Here is a 19,422-nt window from a genome sequence, read left to right on the forward strand (position 1 = left end):
CTAGACCTTCACAAAATTCGACCAGTTCAATCGATTCATTAATTAACTACTGATTCGGTCGATTTTTTTACTGATTTTTTGCAGGCCAATTTTAGACATTAACTAAATCAATCAACTAATCAGTTCTCAGTTAATCAAGTCGAACCGACCAGTTTGATCCAGTCCAGTTTTCAGAACCATGGATAAAATAAAATTTGTAAGTAGTAGTTAATGGAATCAAAGCACTAGCGTACCCACTAATACATGTCTTAATAAATATCATTATCTATTTACGTTTTTATTTGAAGGAGAGTTGGCTTATATTGGTATTCTTAGGTAATCTTGTCGGAGGCATAATCCGATACTAATTAAAATACTATTAAGATCAGTTGACTCTAACTATGCCCCCAAACCATGAATTAAAAATATCATCTAACATTAGACTCTAGTAGTGTATAGTAAACATTTTTTCCATAGCACTGAAGCTTAAGCTCATGCCACAATATATATGGTGTGATAACCTAGCTGGAAGTGGATTGGAAGTCAAATATCAACTAAGTGGAGTTGTTGCGAGGAGCATGCCTAGCGTGCTGGTTGCCATTAACTAATTATTAATATGTAGAAGGGAAACTAAAGTGCAAACTTTGAGTGCCAAGTGGGAAGGAACTTCATAATGAAAAAGTTAGGAATCTATAACGTAAATCATAAATTCTCTGCACCCGTTGTCTGTGTAAGTGCTGTAGACGCGTTTATATCAATTTAAGGGCGGGTTTGGACATGATCGGGAATCAATAATTAGTCGTAAACTAGTGATGATGATGATGGTAACGAAGAATAAAGGATTATTTTGTTCTTTAATATTTAAATTAAATCTTAATTTAATATTTAATATTTTAAATGTTCTATTTTAATTTTAAAAAGTTTTAAATTTTTATTTTATTTTAAAAAAATTTTAAAAATATTTAATGTTGTCCCACAATTAAATTTGATACGAATAATAATTAGCATATTAAAAGTCAATAACGTTTGATTTCGATATATAAATAAAATCGATCTACCAATAATCACCAACTAAAAGTATTTTCTTTCATTTTGGAATGTTAATAATTGATTGAGAGGATTTAGAATTTTTTTTTTACAAGAAGAAGATTTTAACACCCTAACTTTTAGCATATCATGATCATACCAAAAGTGAGGAGTTACTAACTTGTTTTTCTTATTTACTATTTAATATTAAGCCTTTAGTTCGATATCGTGTTTCAGTTTTATAGAAAATGCCAGAAAATTTTATTTTTGTTTTTAAAATCTTAAATCAAAAATCAAGTAATAATATTCATATAATTATTAATAATAATAAATATTATACAAAATGATTCAAATAAAACTCAGATACAATTCCTATCCCTCTATATAAAATAAAATCTTAAATAACAAAGGCGAGGAAATTCTATGAAAGCAACTCAACACATAAACTTAACTCAAATAAGACTAATAATCGTCCGCAGCTTCAAACTGAGTCTTCGAACCTGTGGCACTGAAAGGGTGGAAGATTTTGGGGTGAGAACAAACCACATTTTCTCAGTAGGGAATGGGAATGCCGTAAAAGTAATGAATAAAATGCGAAAAATTAATTTATTCAATAAAACTATTTTGTTAAACCTTTGGAAATATTTTTTTGCTTTTACTTTATATAATTAATTACCTTCTTTAAATTTCCGAACTTAGAACAAATCTCAATCACAACTACAGTTCTCAGTCACTTCAATCAACAAACTAATAGCACAAGAAACAAATCAACACACAAACAAATTTCAACAAGACGAACAGCACAATCACAGAGAAATAAGATAAGCAAACACGACCAAATGCAAATGCGCAAACAATATGATGCATGTATGTCCTAAGCAGGTCATGAGCTCATGTGTCGGTTGCCTACCCGCTCCTGACATTACCCGGGTACGAGTCCCAGATATGCCTTTCCAGATGCATACAGTGTGCTTATATAAGTCTTACGGCTAGGCCGCATACAGTGTGACTTTCAATGTGCTTACATCTGGAAAACAGTTCTCAGTGTGTGGGCGTCCCCACTATACATTTAGCACTAAGGCCCAAATAAAGTCGCATCTGCTCTCCTATGGCAGACAATCTCTTAAAACTTTTTCTTTGTCCTTACCCTCTGCTCTCCTGTGGCAGAGACCGTTTTAGTTAATATATTCTTTAATCTTTGTTCTCTACTCTCCTATGGCAGAGATTCCTTTTCTTAATAAACCGAGCTCAAGTCATTACTTAAAACAAAATCTCTCCTTAAAAGATTGGATTTAAAACATTATACTTTTCTTAATAAATCAAATTTAAAATAGAATAAATATTTTCTTAACTAGATAAATCTCAAATAATTTAATTTTCCAAAACCAAATCTTTTAAAATAGCATTTCAAACAAAACCTCAATTTCATAAAAATTTCGGCAACACTTCCCCTAAATCTCGGACTTTGCCACGCTTGTCGGGTCCTAACCGAACCATTCTCAACCTCTTTTCAATCATTTTCAATAACTCAAACTAATTCCAATATCAAAAATCATTTTCAAATCTTAATTCAATACCAACAAATCAAACCCATTCCAATGTGAAAATCTTTACCGATCCTCAGAATCTTTTTCGATAAATCAATAAATCTCATTCCCAATATCTCAAATCGTTTCAAATGCGGATTTATTTTCAATACCAAATTAACCCCAAACAAAAAAAAATTATTTTACATAGTATTCAATCAAACCGACTTTCCAACTCAAAAATCAGAATCTTCAGCATTCCTAAACAATCAAGAAATCAAATATATATTCATCAAATTCAATCACAAATACAACTCAAACTCATCATTCAGTCATTCCAAACAATGATAAATTATTTACAAATACCCACTAGACTTCCATGGCATTCATAGTTTAAAACAGTTAATTTCAAAATAAAACCCCCTACCTCAACTCGTCGAAAATCCAAAGCTATATAACGCATCAAAGATTCCCTTTTTTCTCGACCCGCAACAGCGGTAACCATCAAACACCACATGCTAGAACCGAAGCTTAACCCTATCGTAATAACACCACAGAATACTCAGCCACAAATAATAGAAATTGATATCTCAAGGGTTTTGGAAAGTAATTACTTACTGCACTAAGAAGGTAATAGAGGAATAAAACGGCAGCAGCTCCGGTGACGACTCCCGGCAACCACCGCAACCAGAGGCACAACGGCGCAACCTCCAACGGCGGTTCGATGGCGACTCCAACCAACATCAGCGACGGCGCGTGGCTTCCTCCTACTCTATCGCGTTCTGGTTCTCTCCCGACGACGGTGTGCATGGTGACGGGATAGATCTGGCGGCGACGACGATCCTTCCCGCGGTGGCACTGGCAGAACGACGCGTCTTCTTCCTCTCGGTGACCATGACGGCGGCACGGCGAAGCACTAACGGCTGCGGCACTCCTCCAGCTTCCTTCAACGCATGGACTCCCTCTCTCTCTCTCTTGTTTTGACGTTGACAGGAACTTGGCCGCGGCAGAGCTTCGGCGGCAAAGACGTGGGGTAGTGGCATGCAACTCCTCTCCTCCCTTTCCCCTTTCTCTTCCCGTTTCTCTCTTTCTCTCTCTCCCTTTACGTTTCTTTCTTTCTTCCCCTGCTTTTGTTTCCTGAAGCAATTGGGTTTAGGTTTAAGGAAGGGGATGGCGGTGAGGCGGTGAGGCAGTGTGGGTTTTAGGATTTCGTGTATGTGTTTGAAATTAGGGTTAGGATTAGGGTAGTTGAGGTAATTTTAATAAAAATTAGGATAGTAGAGTAAATTAAAAATTGATTTTAATCCAACACTAGTATTTATGAAAATACTATATTAATTATTAATTTACAAATTTATTTTCAAATAAATATTCTAATTCAATAACTAGAGATAATTAAATTAATTGCCCTTAAATCATAAAATAAAATTCAAAATCTAATTATTCAAATTAAAGCAGATAGAATTCTCATTATTTTTCAATTGCTAAAATTTTAAATCAATAATAAGAAAATACTCAATTAATATAGAAATCTCTAAAAATATATTCTCGAATAAATAAAATAAATCATAAATAGTTTAATTTTCAAAATATTGGGGTCTTAAAAAGATCGTATAGAAGTGTTACAAGAAGGTTTTAGTTTTGTTTTTTCTATCACACGGAAGAATATAGGACTTAACAATAACATTGTTAACATTCACATCAATCATTCGAGTTAATTATTTTTGTCAAATTTAATGATAGGACAATATTAAATCCAGTTGAAACTTTTTAGGACAAAAATAGAAACGTTAAGCTGCATTTGTTTACAGGGATGGGACACTGAGACAGGAACACAAAAAAACAAAACCATGTTTGACAGATGATAGAGACATTGTGTATAGAGATACTGAATTAGTATATTTTGTGTACATTAATAAACCACTATTTAATGGTTTATCTTGTGCTCAATTGAGTGGTTTTTATCAAGTCTTTGCACACTTATTCATATAAATTGTATGATATTACAATTCCTTCCCAATTCTGTTCTATGGTTGAAAACTTGCTTCCTAAGCCTTTAAATTGTGTATTTTAATTCTCCTTTATACCATTCGATGTCGTGATTTGTGCGTTAAGTGTTTTCAGGCTTTATAGGGCAGGAATGGCTTAGAGGATGGAAAGGAAGTTTGCAAAAATGGAAGGAGCACAAGAAATAAAGGAGACAACCAGCGAAGAGTGATGCGTATGCATGGCTCACGCGTGCGCGTGAATTGGAGACTTTCATGGCGACGTGTGCGCGCACCTGACACGTACGCGTGAATTGGAGTTTGCACGGCGACGCGTGTGCGTACCTGACACGTACGCGTGACACGCGAAGATGACCGTCGACGCGTACGCGTCAGACATGCGCCACGTGCAGAAAATGCAGAAGACGCTGGGGGCGATTTTGGGCTGAGTTTGGACCCAGTTTTTGGCCCAGAAACACAGACTAGAGCCAGAAGACAAGCAGAGACTCAACACACATTCTCATTCGCATAGTTTTTAGTTTTAGATTAGAATGTTAGAGAAAAATCACTACTTCCTCTATGTTTCTTCACATTCATAGCTTTTAGAGTTTATGCTTTTGATTTGGATATTGAGAAGAGTTACTACCTCCGTTAAAGTTGCCATTATTCTAATTTGTTTCCTTATTCCTTTACTCTTTTTAATCGCCCATTAACCTTGTTCAGATACGAATGTTTATGATTTTAGGATTTATTAATGCAAAGAACTATTTTTACCTTTAATTGATTTTCAGTTATTATTTTAATTAATTTATTTTCAGTTATTATTTTAATTAATTTATTCATGTCAATGGAGTAGACTCCCAACATGACTTGGGAGTTGATTAAAAGAAAACCCTTGAGTTGGAATACTCAAGTGACAATTGGGAATTGAAAGTTGTTGGCTGGCTCTCTAGTCTCTGACTCTAATCCTTCCTTAGGAGAGGATTAGGACTTGGGATTCAGAGTTAGTTAGTTAGTTACTTGACTCTCCTTTATTCAGTAAAGGATAACTAAATAGAACAATAACCTCTTACTATTGCACTTAGGAAAATCCAACAAGGATAGAAATTCCAATTAATCTTCTCCCAGTCAAGGCTTTTAATTTTGATTATATAAATTCTCCCATTAATTTTCATTGCTTTAATTTATAATTATTTATTTTTCTGTTCTCCAACTCTTAAAATTTCTTAGAAAATTCCTGACTAATAAAATAGCACTCTTTTGTCAATTCGTTGGGAGATGACCTGGGAATTCTACTCCCAGTATTTTATTCTTAAAATTGTGACACTCTTTCTAAATTGATAAACGAGATTTTCGTCGGTTAAGAACTGTACTTGCAACGCTATTTTCACTAAAAATTCTTAATCGGCAGTTTTTCGCCCGTTCATACATCCTAACAAAAAGAACACAGAAAAACTAACAAGGAATACAACTTATTTTTCATATTTTCTTTCATTATTCTTGTTAATTTTTTATAATTATATTTTTTATTATTATATTTTTCTTCTCAAACTTTTTGAATGAAAAAAAAAGAACAAATTAGATTTTCATAATTTGTTCCACTTTTTCACCAACAGAATATAAAAACACTAAATTCTACGTCTCTGTTCTTTATGCCTTGTTCTTAGTGTCTTGTCTTGTTCTACTCTAAAAAACAAACGCAGCCTTAGGGATCAAATTAGAATTTGACTCAAATGTTAAGAGTCAAAATAGTATTTTATTCTTTATTAAAAAAATTAAGAGTTAATAAAAAATTATCCCAAAACACTTTAAAATTATTCTATTTTGTATTAAATTTTTTATTTTAATTTATATTTCTGAATTATTGTTCGAATAATTAGATAATTTTAAATGTAATTGTAATACCCGGTCTAACCAAAATTAATTAAATAATGAGTTAAATAGGAGCGAATATGGTTGGAAGATTTGGCAATTGGAATTCGATAATTTAAATATGATATTTGGATTCAGTGAATTTTTCCGAGTCGGAAAACATAGTTTTCTACGTAAAAGCGCGCAGTAGAATTTTGACCGACAGTACCGGCTAAGATCTGTCTGGTACTACAGTTGAGGAAATTGATTATGAGTAAATAAGATTAAGGAATGAGGAATTATAATTAGGGAAGGTAGAAATTTTTAAAGTAAGATTTAGAGCGCTAATCTTAAAGGGTTTTGGCCCAAAATTGGGCCAACGGACAAAAATAAGTGAACCGGGCCTAAGTGGGCCCAAGACCCAACATATATAAACATTAGTTATGAGCATTTCAGCTCATTTTACCCTAAAAGGAAGGGTTGGGGCACTGATTTGGGAAGAGAGAAGAGAAGAGAGAAAACATAACTCTCTTTGATCTTCAAACCACCATAACTTGAGCTACGGAGCTCTGATTGACGAGCTGTTTGTGGCCACGCGTTGCTCTTCTTATCCTTTACAATTTTATCTAAGTTTTGTGGTGAGTATTCTATTCATCTCTGCCCAGTTTTCGAAATTCCTCACTGTTACACGTTTTTGGGTAGTTAGTGTTGAAATCTTGTGATTTTTGGTATTTAGGGATACTCCAACATGGATTCTAAGTAGGTTATATCCCTATTTCATATGGGCTGGGGTAAGAAGTACTTAAACCCTTGTGATTTGTCATTTTTATGAGCCCTAGATTGATGTATGTATGTGATATTGGTTATGTTTGTGTATTTGGTGATGTTGGTGCACAATTGGGAGATTGGTATTGCTTGAGGAGCTTTGGTGAGGCTTGGAACTAAGGTTGGTAAAGACTTCCAAAGAAGAGGCTCAATTGGTTTGGCTACAAGAGGTACGGTTTAAGTTTCATTTAAGTACCGTGTGGTGTGATGAGAATTTCTAGGCTAGATGCCCCTAGGATTAAGTTTGGATTGTGTAAATGGTTGGTGCTAATATGCATAGTTGGTATGTAATATGAATTTAATGATTGGGTTGAGAATTGTGTGGCCTTGTATGCTTAGTGTATTGAAAATTTGATGTATTGGGTAATGAGTATTGATTTGTGGTTTATGCATTTAAATTGTGAAATTGGGCTGGAGGCCGTGAATTTTGGGCCGGAGGCCGAAAAGAGGTAAGGAAGGTAAGTTGACGTGTGCATTATATGATGACACAAGTGATTCGATAAATTTCAGATAATGAATATATGAATGATTGGGTTGGTTATTGAGTAATAAGGTTTGGGGAATTAGAGTGTGGAATTTGGTAATTTTGGGTGAAATTATATAGATGAGGTATGTTTGGTTTTGGTTGAGATATATTATGTGGTCATATATGTGATTATGATTATTGATGCCTTAGCTTGATGGTATGATGATGCATTAGAGATACGTATGTTGTGATATATGCTTGAGGAATGATTAAGGTTGATTTGTGGGTGAAACCACGTGATAGTGAGTATGATATTGATTATGTATAATGATGGTTGATTGGAAATAGTGTTGTTGAAATTTGGCATGAGGAAGAGTATATGATATGTAAATGTGTTTGAGTTTGAGCCACTTGGGTGAAGTGGGTTAAAATGGTGGGATGATGTTTTGTGAATTGTGGTAAAGTGTTAATGTGTGAGTTGAGGAGGCTTGATATTGATTTTGGTATATTTTGGTTGATTTCAAAGAAAAGGATGAAATTGGCATGTTTTGGTTGATTTTGAAAAGAGTTGGAAATGGCTTGTTTTGAAAATGGCACTTTGTGGTTTTGTGTGAAAACATGGTTTTTGGACATACTTTGACGGGACATAACTTGGACTGCGGATTTCTGTTTTGTGCCAAACTTGTTTAAAAGTGAAATTGGATCCGCGATGTCCATGCCATTCGAAGAACGGGCGAAAATGATTTAAAATGAGAAAGTTATGTCCGTCGGAAGATTGGGGGTTGAATTTGTGAATTCTACAGCTTTTAACTTAGAAAATTTTTAGCAGAATGACCCTCCACGCGTAGGCGTACTTGGCGCGTACGCGTTGTTCTTCAAGAAGGCACCATCCATGCGTGCGCGTGGTGTGCGCAGGCGCATCGATGCGCTGCACCAAATGCCCAGCCATTTTTCCGAGAGTTGTGCCAGAATTGTGCCAGTTTTGTGCCTGGGGCGCAAGTGCACCCACGCGTACGCGTGGCTGACGCATACGCGCCGTTTGGCTATTTTTCAATCCGCGCGTCCGCGCGTATGATGCTTGCGCGTTGATGAGTTTTGTGGCCATCCACGCGTGCGCGTGGAGTGCGCGTACGCGTGGCCCTGTTTTCGTGCCAAAGTTGATTTTTGAGTTTTAAAAGCCAAATCTCATGCTTCTAAGCCTCCGATCTCACCCCTTATGTATTAAATCATTATGATATGCCTAGCAATGAGAAAGGAGCTAGGGGATGTGGTAACTTACGAGTGAAGCAAGGGAAAAAGTTATGATCAATGATGATCAAAGATGATTATATGAGATATGGAGAACGACGGTGGAAGTACCGTGTATGCCATGAGCCGAAGGGCTATATTTATTGATAAATGGCTGGTTCTTGATTGAACCATGAGCCGGATGGCTGAGTTATTGCCGGGTTATGGCAAAGCCATTATTGGTTATGGCTGAGTATAAAAGCATATATGATTAATGAATGAATGTGTTAAATGGATAATAATGGAGAATGTTGAAATGTGATGTGTGACCCCAGGTAGTAGGCAGTGGCGTTGTCCACTTGCTCCGGGTATGAGACGGGAAAGGATGTTTATGATAAATGAGTTAAATTATGGAGTTTTGAATAAATGAGTATTTGTGATACCTGGGTAGTAGTAAGAGTGGTGGTTCATCACGCTTGCTCCAAGTTAATGTTTGAGATTTGATAACAATGATGATTGCTTTTAAACTGAACGAATATATGTTTTGAGATCCTGGGCAGTAGCAAGGGTTGTGGTTCGTCCCACTTGCTCCAGGTCAGAGATTGTGACGCCTGGGTAGTAGCAGCAGTAGTGGTGAATCCACTCGCTCCAGGTTGAGCCTTTAGACACCCGCCTAGGTAGTAGCCGCAGTAGTGATTATTTCACTGGCTCTGGGTTGAGCAGGCAGTAGCAAGGGGGTTGTAGCTCAAACCTACTTGCTCCGCAAGGGGTGTTTCTGTCCAATGGTTAGCTACCAGGACATGTCGGGTTGGCTATATAACTGACAGATGATATCATCAGCCATAGGGCAGGCATTCATCATTTGCATATGTTTGAATTGTTTGGGTTTGCCTGTTTGTTTTGGATTTCTACATTATATATGCTATGTTACCTGACTTTGTGCTACTTGTTCTACTTGTACCATATTTGTGTATTACTTGCCTGTATTGCTTGTGTTTGTACAACTGAGAGGCCTCTCATGCTGGTGTCGGTGGATGTTGAGGGCTGTTCTTGATGAGATGAATTGATGATGCGATTGCATGATGATGATGATTATTGAATGAGATAATTTGAACTCCCTGGGTAGACGCAGTGATGTGGTTTCACTAGCTCCAGGTGAAGGTATGATGTATTGATATAGAATTGTTGAGATAGAACAACTGGTGATAGTTTTGCTTATGATTCTGAGTCTGATTCATGGAAAAGTCAGCGAGTTGGGAAACATGTGAAACATGAATTAGATTTAGCACTCCCTTATAACAGTTGCCTATTCATGGATTAGCGAGAACCTAGGATGGATAATTGGTGAAGAAGTTTAGGATGCTTAGTGAGTTTTTATTGCAGTGCATTGTATTTATTTGACACTTTTACCGTACTGGGAACCCATGGGCCCGGGGTTCTCATTCCGTATATATCTCTTGTTTTTCAGATACAGATACAGGTCCAGGTGCTCAGAAGTGAGTTGTGGGTCGTCTGAGAGACGGCGAAGATCTTTATTTTCTCTCCTTTGTGTTTTGCTTAGAATCTCTCCACCTTTGTTTTGAAAAGATTATATTATGTATTGAACTCTTTTGAATTTGCCTATAGAGGCTCTCATGTTTCCTTCGGGAGAGATTAGGATATACTGTTGTCAACTACTTTCATACTGTATCCTAGCCGGCCTAAACTTCGCGGGTCGCGACTAGTGGCTATTTACTTATGTTATATATATATATCTATCTGTTATCTACCTCTTAATCTCCTCTACGCCTTATCCGTATATCGCTTTCGGCTTCCCGGTTTATCTTTTGTTGTCGATACATGAGTGACACATCTTCGCGATTTTATTTCTACTCTTTTCAGGCTTCTCAATTAATACTCCTTTCGAAATTACCTACTTTTGTATATTAAAAATCCACCTGAGAGTCGTACCACCGTAATACCATCGACTTATGACTCGAGCATAAGAATTTGAATATTAGGGTGTTACATTATGGAATCAGAGCAGTTCGTCCTCGTGAGCCTGAGGGATGGAACTGCTTATGTTTCAATGCATACTCTGAGCCTGTGCCTGTGCTAGTTAGGGTATCTAACCGATACATCTAGCATGAAGTCCATGAGTGTACCTTTGGTACTTTGAAGCACTATACTTCCGATATTGAGACTGATCAACTTGATATCGATTGTTTGTTGTGTATAGGGACCAGATGGCGCCTCGTGGACCCGGTCAGGGACGTGAGAGAGATCGTACTAATACGCAGGAATCGGAAATCAACCCGAATAACCCGGTAAACCTTATGGCGGCGTTGAAGAATATGGCTGCTGCTATGCAGGCCACCGCGGAGGCTCTTGGGCAACAGATAAACAATAATGGCAATGGCGGAAGGGAAGCTCAGGGCCCGATGACACTGGCAACCTTCTTAAAGGTTAATCCACCTAAGTTCAAGGGAACCACCAATCCGACTGAAGCTGATACTTAGTTTCAGGCCATGGAGCGAGCACTGCAAGCGCAGTTGGTGCCTGAAGAGTAGCGTGTTGAACTTGCTACCTATCTGCTCACGGGGGAAGCATCGCATTGGTGGCAAGGGGTTCGACGTCTCCTGCAACAGGGGAATGATCCTATCACTTGGGATGCCTTCCAGGTGGAATTCTATTAGAAGTACTTTTCGAATTCTGCCAAGACAGCCAAGGAATTGGAGTTACTGCAGCTGAAGCAAGGTGCTATGTCTGTATCTGAGTATACAGACAAATTTGAGGAGCTATTCAGGATTTCCCGCATGTGTCAGGGAGCTCCGGGAGACTTCGAGGAATGGAAATGCATTAAGTATGAAGGAGGACTCCGGAGCGACATCTTAAGTTCGGTGGGATCAATGGAGATCCGAACTTTTTCAGAGTTGGTGAATAAGAGCAAAATTACTTAAGAGTGTGTGAAAAGGAGGGTTGCAGAGAAAGAAAGTCATGGAAAGCACAACGAAGGATGCACACCAAGGGGTCGAAAGTTTAAGGAGAGAGGATACGTACAACACTTTCCCCATGGACAGAATAACTTTGCGACGAGTGAGGAGTCCCAAAGGAACGGTAAGGGAAAACGGGCAGCGGCTGCTTCTGATGTTTCAAGCTGTCAGAGATGTGGAAGTCATCACCCAAATAGGCCGTGCCGATTGGGGTTAGGTGTATGTTACAAGTGCGGGTTACCAGGGCATGTATCAAGAAATTGCCAACAAGGAGAGAGTCAGGATACGGGCCGATTGCGACAGTAAGATTGAGGTAATTGCCTTAATATAAATGGATAAGTGCCTATGATGTAAATGACTTTCTGTTGAGAATGATGTGTTGTGTTTGTTATGTAGTTGGTTGATTTCTGGATTTTTGGTGAAACGGATTGAACCCGTGACTTTTAGTTCCTTTGATTTAAATAGATAAGGGATGGTCCTAAATGATGGATTTGGAAACGTTGATTTGAATTGTCGGTCAAGTTAAGTGGTGGTTTAGTACTTGAGGAAATAAGTGATGAAACTAGTACTTGACGAGAAATCAAGGTGGCATAGCGGAAGCTTGCTAAAGCGTTAGCATAGTATGGTAATAATAAGAAAAAGTGGAGTATGATTGGAAATGCTTTATGCTTTGAGTACTTAAAAGTTTAGTGAGCTTATGCAGATAATGATTCTAGGTAATTGGAATTAATTGCGGCTGTGAGCCTTGATGGTTCTGAAACGGATGAGGAAATTATCATTGATGCGTAATCGGATTTAGATGATGATTGAGTGCAAGTTGTCGTGTTCGAGAGATGAGTGCTATGATGTTTGGTCATGGTGACCTTGGATTTAAATCAAGATTTATAATGATCGGTTTTAGAGGAATAGTTTGGAAACCTTTAAATTGCAATGCTGATGCGGTACTGAGATTGGTTTGAGGGAACCCGTGACGGGTGGTAAACTCCAATTATTGGGGAGGTGCTGTTAAATTTTTTTTCTTTTTCTAAGAATTTGAAGGAGTGTTGGTTATAGTTTCGAGAAGGACATTTGATTTGAATAACTTTAACAAAAGAGATGTGTTTCAAATGCTTTTATAGATTATTAAAGTAAGCCGGATTCTTAAGATTTTGTCAGCTTGTTAGTCCAAACTCATTTGAGTTCTAAAAATGAAGAAGGCTTTGATTAATTATAGTGATGTGGGATGATGGCTATGATTAACAATGATGGCAATATTATTGATGACATGATTTGAGATTTAATAGGGTGTGAGTTGATGAGACGATAAAAGTAAGGAACGAGGCTGTTGGTCGGCATTGAACGAATGACCGAGACCCTCAGAGATAGAGAAATCAGAGCGCGGCAACGGAAGTGCGCAGAGTAAAAGGACCTTGGAACTGTTATGCGTTGGATATAAAGGCAGACTACGCTCGCGTACTCGCAGTGATGGATGGAATTTTCGAGGGCAAAAATTTCTGTTAGGGGGGTAGAATGTAATACCCGGTCTAACCGAAATTAATTAAATAATGAGTTAAATAGGAGCGAATATGGTTGGAAGATTTGGCAATTGGAATTCGATAATTTAAATATGATATTTAGATTCAGTGAATTTTTCCGAGTCGGAAAACATAGTTTTCTGCGTAAAAGCGCGCAGTAGAATTTTGACCGGCAGTACCGGCTAAGATCTGTCTGGTACTACAGTTGAGAAAATTGATTATGCGTAAATAAGATTAAGGAATGAGGAATTATAATTAGGGGAGGTAGAAATTTTTAAAGTGCGATTTAGAGCGCTAATCTTAAAGAGTTTTGGCCCAAAATTGGGCCAACGGACAAAAATAAGTGAACCGGGCCTAAGTGGGCCCAAGACCCAACATATATAAACATTAGTTATGAGCATTTCAGTTCATTTTACCCTAAAATGAAGGGTTGGGGCGCTGATTTGGGAAGAGAGAAGAGAAGAGAGAAAACCTAACTCTCTTTGATCTTCAAACCACCATAACTTGAGCTACGGAGCTCCGATTGACGAGCCGTTTGCGGCCACGCGTCGCTCTTCTCATCCTCTACAATTCTATCTAAGTTTTGTGGTGAGTATTCCATTCATCTCTGCCCAGTTTTCGAAATTCCTCATTGTTACACGTTTTTGGGTAGTTAGTGTTGAAATCTTGTGATTTTGGGTGTTTAGGGATACTCCAACATGGATTCTAAGCGGGTTATATCTCTACTTCATATGGGCTAGGGTAAGAAGTGCTCAAACCCTTGTGATTTATCATTTTTATGAGTCCTAGGTTGATGTATGTATGTGATATTGGTTATGTTAGTGTATTTGGTGATGTTGGTGCACAGTTGGGAGATTGGTATTGCTTGAGGAGCTTTGGTGAGGCTTGGAGCTAAGGTTGGTGAAGACTTCCAAAGAAGAGGCTCAATTGGTTTGGCTACAAGAGGTACGGTTTAAGTTTCATTTAAGTACCGTGTGGTGTGATGAGAATTTCTAGGCTAGATGCCCCTAGGATTAAGTTTGGATTGTGTAAATGGTTGGTGCTAATATGCATAGTTGGTATGTAATATGAATTTAATGATTGGGTTGAGAATTGTGTGGCCTTGTATGCTTGGTGTATTGAAAATTTGATGTATTGGGTAATGAGTATTGATTTGTAGTTTATGCATTTAAATTGTGAAATTGGGCTGGAGGCCATGAATTTTGGGCCGGAGGCCAGAAAGAGGTAAGGAAGGTAAGTTGACGTGTGCATTATATGATGACACAAGTGATTGGATAAATTTCAGATAATGAATATATGAATGATTGGGTTGGTTATTGAGTAATAAGGTTTGGGGAGTTAGAGTGTGGAATTTGGTAATTTTGGGTGAAATTATATAGATGAGGTATGTTTGGTTTTGGTTGAGATATATTATGTGGTCATATATGTGATTATGATTATTGATGCCTTAGCTTGATGGTATGATGATGCATTAGAGATACGTATGTTGTGATATATGCCTGAGGAATAATCAAGGTTGATTTGTGGGTGAAACCACGTGATAGTGAGTATGATATTGATTATGTATAATGATGGTTGATTGGAAATAGTGTTGTTGAAATTTGGCATGAGGAAGAGTATATGATATGTAAATGTGTTTGAGTTTGAGCCACTTGGGTGAAGTGGGTTAAAATGGTGGGATGATGTTTTGTGAATTGTGATAAAGTGTTAATGTGTGAGTTGAGGAGGCTTGATGTTGATTTTGGTATATTTTGGTTGATTTCAAAGAAAGGGATGAAATTGACATGTTTTGGTTGATTTTGAAAAGAGTTGGAAATGGCTTGTTTTGAAAATGGCACTTTGTGGTTTTGTGTGAAAACATGGTTTTTGGGCATATTTTGACGGGACATAACTTGGACTGCAAATTTCTGTTTTGTGCCAAACTTGTTTAAAAGTGAAATTGGATCCGCGATGTCCATGCCGTTCGAAGAACGGGCGAAAAACGATTTAAAATGAGAAAGTTATGTCCGTCGGAAGATTGGGGGTTGAATTTGTGAATTCTGCAGCTTTTAACTTATAAAATTTTTAGCAGAATGACCCTCCACGCGTAGGCGTACTTGGCGCGTACGCGTCGTTCTTCAAGAAGGCACCATCCACGCGTGCGCGTGGTGTGCGCGGGCGCGTCGATGCGCTGCACCAAATGCCCAACCATTTTTCCGAGAGTTGTGCCAGAATTGTGCCAGTTTTGTGCCTGGGGCGCAAGTGCACCCACGCGTACGCGTGGCTGACGCATACGCGCCATTTGCCTATTTTTCAATCCGCGCGTCCGCGTGTATGACGCTTGCGCATCGATGAGTTTTGTGGCCATCCACGCGTGCGCGTGGAGTGCGCGTACGCGTGGCCCTGTTTTTATGCCAAAGTTGATTTTTGAGTTTTAAAAGCCAAATCTCATGCTTCTAAGCCTCCGATCTCACCCCTTATGTATTAAATCATTATGATATGCCTAGCAATGAGAAAGTAGCTAGAGGATGTGGTAACTTGCGAGTGAAGCAAGGGAAAAGGTTATGATCAATGATGATCAAAGATGATTATATGAGATATGGAGGATGACGGTGGAAGTACCGTGTATGCCATGAGCCGAAGGGCTATATTTATTGATAAATGGCTGGTTCTTGATTGAACCATGAGCCGAATGGCTGAGTTATTGCCGGGTTATGGCAAAGCCATTATTGGTTATGGTTGAGTATAAAAGCATATATGATTAATGAATGAATGTGTTAAATGGATAATAATGGAGAATGTTGAAATGTGATGTGTGACCCCGGGTAGTAGGCAGTGGCGTTGTCCACTTGCTCCGGGTATGAGACGGGAAAGGATGTTTATGATAAATGAGTTAAATTATGGAGTTTTGAATAAATGAGTATTTGTGATACCTGGGTAGTAGTAAGAGTGGTGATTCATCACGCTTGCTCCAGATTAATGTTTGAGATTTGATAACAATGATGATTGCTTTTAAACTGAACGAATATATGTTTTGAGATCCTGGGCAGTAGCAAGGGTTGTGGTTCGTCCCACTTGCTCCAGGTTAGAGATTGTGACGCCTGGGTAGTAGAGGCAGTAGTGGTGAATCCACTCACTCCAGGTTGAGCTTTTAGACACCCGCCTGGGTAGTAGCCGCAGTAGTGATTATTTCACTGGCTCTGGGTTGAGCGGGCAGTAGCAAGGGGGTTGTAGCTCAAACCTACTTGCTCCGCAAGGGGTGTTTCTGTCCAATGGTTAGCTACCAGGACATGTCGGGTTGGCTATATAATCGACAGATGATATCATCAGCCATAGGGCAGGCATTCATCATTTGCATATGTTTGAATTGTTTGGGTTTGCCTGTTTGTTTTGGATTTCTACATTATATATGCCATGTTACCTGACTATGTGCTACTTGTTCTACTTGTACCATATTTGTGTATTACTTGCCTGTATTGCTTGTGTTTGTACAACTGAGAGGCCTCTCATGCTGGTGTCGGTGGATGTTGAGGGCTGTTCTTGATGAGATGAATTGATGATGCGATTGCATGATGATGATGATTATTGAATGAGATAATTTGAACTCCCTGGGTAGACGCAGTGATGTGGTTTCACTAGCTCCAGGTGAAGGTATGATGTATTGATATAGAATTGTTGAGATAGAACAACTAGTGATAGTTTTGCTTATGATTCTGAGTCTGATTCGTGGAAGAGTTAGTGAGTTGGGAAACATGTGAAATATGAATTAGATTTAGCACTCCCTTATGACAGTTGCCTATTCATGGATTAGCGAGAACCTAGGATGGATAATTGGTGAAGAAGTTTAGGATGCTTAGTGAGTTTTTATTGTAGTGCATTGTATTTATTTGACACTTTTACCGTACTGGGAACCCATGGGCCCGGGGTTCTCATTCCGTATATATCTCTTATTTTTCAGATACAGGTCCAGGTGCTCAGAAGTGAGTTGTGGGTCGTCTGAGAGACGGCGAAGATCTTTATTTTCTCTCCTTTGTGTTTTGCTTAGAATCTCTCCACCTTTGTTTTGAAAAGATTATATTATGTATTGAACTCTTTTGAATTTGCCTATAGAAGCTCTCATGTTTCCTTCGGGAGAGATTAGGATATATTGTTGTCAACTACTTTCATACTGTATCCTAGCCGGCCTAAACTTCGCGGGTCGCGACTAGTGGCTATTTACTTATGTTATATATATCTATCTGTTATCTACCTCTTAATCTCCTCTACGCCTTATCCGTATATCGCTTTCGGCTTCATGGTTTATCTTTTGTTGTCGATACGTGAGTGACACGTCTTCGCGATTTTATTTCTACTCTTTTCAGGCTTCTCAATTAATACTCCTTTCGAAATTACCTACTTTTATATATTAAAAATCCACCTGAGAGTCGTACCACCGTAATATCATTGACTTATGACTCGAGTATAAGAATTTGAATATTAGGATGTTACAGTAATAATTTACATCCATAAAATTATAATACTAACTTAAATAAGATACTTATTTTTTGTGTTACAAAAGGTGATATCTGGAATTTTTTATTTTATAATTGAGGAGGAGAGTGTGTTTTCTTTTAAAATGGAGGAAAATGAAATTTTACGATATTGAGGGCGCCATTTTGATGAATCTTCATTCTATTCTGTTTGTAATACACTGACAATTCACCTTTCTTCCATTGTCTGCATGTGCAACACGTGTCTATGACCTCTCAATATGTAAATCTTGTAATTTTTCTTAGCCCTTCTTCAATACTCACATTCTCTCTCTTCCTCTTAATTTCAAATTTCATTTTCTCTCCTAAATATCACACTCAACAATTCTATCTTTCCTCCCTTTCTCTCATACTAAAACTTCATGTTTAGACTCATCATTTTTAATTATATATCCATCAACATCATCAAGTAAGTACATTTTTTAATAAAAATATTTTTAGTTAATTTAATTATTTTAATTACTATAAATAAAAAATAAATTAAATTAGTTACCAAAAATTAATTTGTGTTAATTAATTAATTGGTAGTAATAATAGTGTTGAATCTAGCATTAATTAGAGTAATAATTTTAGTTAGATTAAGATAATAATAAAATATATTTTTAGTTTGTAAACAAAATCAGTACTTAATATATTATTAAAATACACTAAACATATTTTATATATTATATATTATTGTAAAAGAATTTAAATACTTAAATATATATATATATATATATATATATATATATATATATATATATATATATTTCAATACATACGAACATATATATGTTAAAATTTTTAATATATATATAATTATATGTTAATTTGAACATACGCTTAGATTTTTTGTTTAAATTGAAATATGGTATATTATAATGTATGTTAACGAAATATATTAAATTCATTTTATTTATATGTATTTTTATATATTATTTAAATATATATTTTATATATTTAAGAATAAGTTACACATATTTAATATAATATATTAATATATATTGTTTACATATATTATTTACATAAATATAAAATATAAGATTTGATGTCATATATATTGTGTAAATGTGTGGATATATTTTATTTAATATATTATTAAATTTATGTTAAGTAAATGTTAAAGTAGAGTATGTTGTTTATTTCAAACAGAACTAAAAATATTATATGTAATATTATTTAAATATATTTTATTTATTTATTTAATATTAGAAAAATATTAGATATATGCTAGATATAGTTTATATAATATAATAATTCTTTTATTTTAAAAAGAATACAAACAAAAAATAATTTGTGACATTATGTTTTTTGAAGATCAAATTGTTAAATATTTTGAACATTCACTATATTTAATTATTATTTTTATGTTTGTTTATTTGTTATTGTTGTTGTTATTGTTGTTGTTAGTATTATTATTATTATCGTCGTTGTTGTTGTTGTTGTTAGTATTATTATTATTATCGTCGTCGTTGTTGTTGTTGTTGTTGTTGTTTCTGGTGCATTCATAGTGTTTAGATCCAAAACGTGCATAAAAGAAGGCTCTCTAGATGGATGTTGGCTT

Source organism: Arachis ipaensis, chromosome B9 (assembly GCF_059453495.1).
Source record: "Arachis ipaensis isolate K30076 ecotype BB chromosome B9, ASM5945349v1, whole genome shotgun sequence".
Taxonomy (NCBI): Eukaryota; Viridiplantae; Streptophyta; class Magnoliopsida; order Fabales; family Fabaceae; genus Arachis; species Arachis ipaensis.